Below are 5342 nucleotides of genomic sequence, written 5' to 3' on the forward strand. Positions count from 1 at the left end.
TTGGAGGTCCCACGGGGAATATTTATAGAGTTGCTGTTGGACTCTGGGATATAATCTCTCAAGCCCCTTGTTAGAAGTAACTGTAATGGTCTAAACGACACTTCCTGGCCCTCTGGGTTCAGTTCTTTGGGGAAAAGGTGACTATCTTCTCCTAATGAGGCTGTTTCTGGAATTATCGATCTCCATGTCAGTTGTCGGTCCTCATTAACTCGGACTGGAGAGAGTTGCTGTGATTTCATGCTGTGGTCATCTCACCATTATTTATTTATTTGTTAAGCACCTACTACGTGCCAAGCACTATGCTAAGCACTGGAGTAAATTCACGACAATCAGGTTGGACACAGTCCCCATCCCACATAGGGCTCATAGCCTAAGGAGGAGGGAGAAAGGACATTGAATCCCCATTTTACAGATGAGGTCACTAAGGCATAGAGAAGTGAAGTGACTTCCCCAAGATCACACATCAGGCAAGCGGCAGAGGCAGAATTAGAACCCAGGACCTAATTACCGGGTTCAGAGACAGTCAGGTCCTCGGACTCCCAGGCCCGTGCATCTTCCAATGGCCATGCTGCTTCTTCCTCTGCTCTGAATTCAGTGTAAATTTTGAGGCAGAGGCACAGAGTCAGAGAAGCCCCCCCACCCAGAACACATGCTGCCCTCCCACCAAGTCATGTAGAGCTCCTGACCTGGCTTCCCATAGCCAGGCAGAGGGAAACTGAGGTAGCAGAATTACTGTTACACATTCTGGAACTCCGGGAAGGCCGGGGCCGGGGCCGGCCCGAGGCTGTGATGTCTGCTTGACTCTGGACAGCCCTGCCTGTGTGAGGAGAAATCTCAAACTCTGCTCCTGTAGCCACAATATTCTGCAGCTCTTTTCCTATTTATTGTTGCCCTTAGATTCTTATGCTGTTTTACCTTGCTTTATCTTAGAGAAGCAGCATGGCTTAGCGGCAAGAGCATGGGCTTGGGAGCCAGAGGACGTGGGTTCTGATTCCGAACCCATCACATATCTGATGTGTGACCTTGGGCAAGCCACTTAACTTCTCTGTGCCTCAGTTACCTCATCCGAAAAATGGGGATTAAGATTGTGTGCCCCATGTGGGACAACCTGATTACCTTGTATCTACCCCAGCTCTTAGAACAGTACTTGGCACATAGGAAGTGCTTAACAAGTACCATAATAATAATAATAATAATCTTGCTGTACTGTATTCAATCTTTTCTCATGTGCCTATTGTCAACCTCCCTGGCCCCTGTTCTAGACTGTGACCGCTCTTGAGATCCAGAGACCATGTTTTGCTCATCCTTTATTGTACAATTTATTGTATTGTATTGTAGAGAAGCAGCGTGGCTCAGTGGAAAGAGCCTGGGCTTCGGAGTCAGAGGTCATGGGTTCGACTCCCAGCTCTGCCACTTGTCAGCTGTGTGACTGTGGGTAAGTCACTTAACTTCTCTGTGCCTCAGTTGCCTCATCTGTAAAATGGGGATTAACTGTGAGCCTCACGTGAGATAACCTGATGACCCTGTATCTACCCCAGCGCTTAGAACAGTGCTCTGCACATAGTAAGCACTTAACAAATGCCAACATTATTATTATTACTTTCATTCAGTCGTATTTATTGAGCACTTACTGTGTGCAGAACACTGTACTAAGTGCTTGGGAAAGTACAATATAACAATAAACAGACACATTCCCTAACCACAGTGAGCTTACATTCTCTCCCATGGGACTCAGTACAGTGTTTTGCACACAGCAGGCACTCAATAAATAGCACTGAATGAATGAATGACAATGAGTGTCTCTTCTTCTATTAAAACATCTCCAGGGTTGGGATCTGCAGTACTTTCAGTTACTTGCCACAGAATTTTTTCACAGCCAAGAAGTTCTTTCTTTTGACCAGACAATGTCTCTCCATTCTTGCAATTTAGGCCTGTTTCCCCTTGTTCGGGAAAACCGTCCTGAAAAACCGGTAGGCATCTTTATCAAAAAACCTTTCCTCTATTTGAAGTCACCCTTTAGCTTTCTTTTCTCTTGACTAAGCTCCCCGATTTCTTTACCCTTTCCTTACTGGTCCTGAGGAGAGGTTCAGCTAAATGTATGTATTAATCTATAGACTTACCGAGCTCTTATTCTGTGCAGAGCACTGAACTAAAAGCTTGGGAGAGTACAATAGAGTTAGTAGACACAATCCCTGCCCTAGAGAAATTTATAATCTAAAGGATTCATAGTAACATAGTATCATGGTATCCATATAGAGTAGGTCCAAATTGGTTGTGTGTATGCAAAACACCTCCTCATTATCAACCACTACCGTCCACCTATCCTCTCAGGGTTGCATCTGGAGAATTTCCAGTACTCTACCAGTCTCGACTACGGGAGGGAGAGTCAAGCAGAGGCATACCCAATCCATTCCTAGCCTGGGCAGTGGCTAACGAGCAGAAGGCAATCTGTTACAAGTCAAATCTCACCTGTGCTGGGCAGCAGCGGCACGGGAGAGGGTCAAAGGTGGAGACTTAAGTTTACTGCGCGGAAGGAGGCAGCGGTAAACCACTTTCTTATTTTACCAAGAAAAGTCTCCGGATCCACTATCAGAACGATTGCAGGTGGAGGTGGGGCGTTCTGGGAGAGATGTGTCCATGGGGTCGTTATGGGTCGGAGGTGACTTGGCATAAGACAAGACAAGACTGTCCACCTCCCAGATGAGGGAAAAATATCATTAGTGCAGCTGAAGTTTATAAACAATGGCATTTTGTTGGTTATATCATTGGTGGATGGTGGGACCTTTTTTAATGGCATTTGTTAAGCACTTAGGATGTGTCAGTGTTAGTTCTGTTACTAAGCGCTTTGGTAGATACAAGCTAATCAGGTTGGACATAGTCCATTTCCCCTGTGGGGCTCACATTCTTAATCCCTATTTTACAGATGAGGTAACTGAGGCACAGAGAAGTGAAGTGACTTGCCCAAGGTCTCACAGCAGACTTGAAAGATGAGTGGATTACTGCAGCAATGAAAGGTACCGAATGCTGGATTAACCATCATCTGATGTACTCCTAACTCATGTTAGCAAGAGTAGTTGTAGTGGTACATACTGAATGCCCACTGTGAATTAAAAGACCGGGAATACAAAACAAGCAAATGACAAATACTCTGCCCTCAAAGGGTTTGCACTCTAATGAGGTGACAGATCTAAAAGTATTTGTCAGAAGCTTATAAAAGTATGTACAAGTACAACCAAGGTTTTGAAAAATGGCATCCAAACCACCAAGATAGTTTAATAGCAAGTTCCTAAAGAGTAAAGCTCTCCCAAGACCCTCTCAGGGTCGCATTTGGAGAGTTTCCAGTACTCTACCAGTCTCGACTACAGGAGGGAGGATCAAGCAGAGGCCTACCCATTCCATTCATAGCTTGGCCAGTGGCTAGGAGTGGAAGGCAATCTGCTACAAGTCAAGACTCCCCTGTGTTGGGCAGCAGTGGCATGGGAGAGAGTCGAGGGCGGAGACTCAATTTTACTGCGTGGATGGAGGCAATGGTAAATCAATTCCGTATTTTTCCCATGAAAACTCTATGGATCCACTACCAGAACACAACTGCAGGTGGAGAAGGGGCGTTCTGGGGGAGATGTGTCCATGGCGTCGCTATGGGTCAGAGATGACTTGACAGCATAAGACAAGACAAAAAATGAAGACGTCTGCTCTGGGACTTATTTGTTTTTTAAGACCTTTTTGTTTTTTTCATCCTCTAGGCCATTCCTTTTGCTCATTTCTCAGTTCAAATTTCTGTTGATCACCTCAAGAAACCCTCCCTTTTCCTGGGTTCATAACAGTAGCTGGCATGCTGTACAGTCCAGGTTCCCTTTACTCCCCACTAAGGTTTCAGATCTCAGATCTTGAGACAATCTCCCCATTTTTGTCATTTGTTCCCTAGGAATGTGCTTATGTTATGGCAGCTCGAGAGAATGTGGTCTAGTGGATAGAGCAGGGTCCTGGGAATCAGAAGGACCTGGGTCCTAGTGCCCATTCCACCACTGCTCTGTGACCATGGGTGTCACTTCACTTTTTCTGTGCCTCAGTTCCCTCATCTGTAAAATAGGGATTAAGGCCGTGAGCCCCATGGGGGACATGGACTGTGTCCATCTGATTGTCTTGCATCCACCCCAGTGCTTAGTACAATGCCTGGCACAAAGTAAATACTTAACAAATACCATAAAAACTTTTTTTTAAACTCAGTATCTCCAGGACATCTGGACTGTATATACATTTGCACAATCAGGGACCCGAGTACCCACATTCACATACACACAAACACACACACAAATTAGAACTCTAGATAGTTAAGGTTTCTATATCCCTTCCTTGTGGGACCAAAAATAGGATAGATTAATCCATTCATTCTGGGAGTACGGGAAAAGAGTCCAGTCCCTCTAGACTGTAAACTTGTTGTGTCTACCAACTCTCTAATATTGTACTCTCCCACATGCTTAGTACAATGTTCTGCACATGGCAAGCCCTTAATAAATATGATTGATTGATTGATTGAAAAGGTTTCCCCCTTCAGAACAGGGTACGGAGGCTTCTCATACTCTCAGAACCTGAAGGGAGATGGTTCTCCCCATCACCATGAGTGAGAGAAGTGAGCAGTTGCTACGTTTGGTGGGTCACTTAATTAGATGCCTTAATAATAATATTACTAATATCTGATAAGCCCTGACTATGTGCCAAGCACTGCATTAAGCCCTGGGGTAGATACAAGATCATCGGGTCCCACAAGGAGCTCACAGTCTAAGTAGGAGGGAGAACAGGTGTTAAATTCCCATTTTGCAGATGAGGTCCAGAGAAGTAAAGTGACTTGCCCAAGGTCACACAGCAGGTAAGCGGCAGAGGTAGGACACAGGAACCGCAAGTACAGGGCAAGCTTCACAGTAAGCATTTAATCAACAAGATTGATCGATGGATTGATGTGCCATGAACCAAGAGCCCTATTGACCCACCCCACCCCATGTACCCTGATGATGTCACGTGGTGTGTACCACCATGTGACATCATCACATTGTGTTACCCACCCCCCTCCCACAGGATAGCAGGGAGCTTTCTCTGGGGTCACTGGCTCCAGCAGCAGCAGCAGTGCTGCTGGCTTCCGGCTGGGCCCTGAGAAGATGGGGTGAGCCAGATTCCAGGCCCGGCAGGATGGAGAACGGGGATGACATTGTTTTTTGAATGGTATTCATTCAATAGTATTTATTGAGCGCTTACTATGTGCAGAGCACTGTACTAAACGCTTGGAATATACAATTTGACAACAGATAGAGACAATCCCTGCCCATTGACGGGCTTACAGTCTAATC

General features: G+C 45.6%; 1 non-coding gene across 1 annotated transcript; it reads left to right on the forward strand.

The window, feature by feature from the left end:
* Positions 1-3309: 3309 nt before the first annotated feature.
* LOC114807032 lies at positions 3310-3446 on the forward strand. Its single transcript, XR_003755085.1, has one exon. It is a non-coding gene; the product is annotated as a small nucleolar RNA SNORA7 (small nucleolar RNA).
* The last annotated feature ends 1896 nt before the right edge of the window (positions 3447-5342 follow it).

This window comes from Ornithorhynchus anatinus, chromosome X1 (assembly GCF_004115215.2).
Source record: "Ornithorhynchus anatinus isolate Pmale09 chromosome X1, mOrnAna1.pri.v4, whole genome shotgun sequence".
Lineage (NCBI taxonomy): Eukaryota > Metazoa > Chordata > Mammalia > Monotremata > Ornithorhynchidae > Ornithorhynchus > Ornithorhynchus anatinus.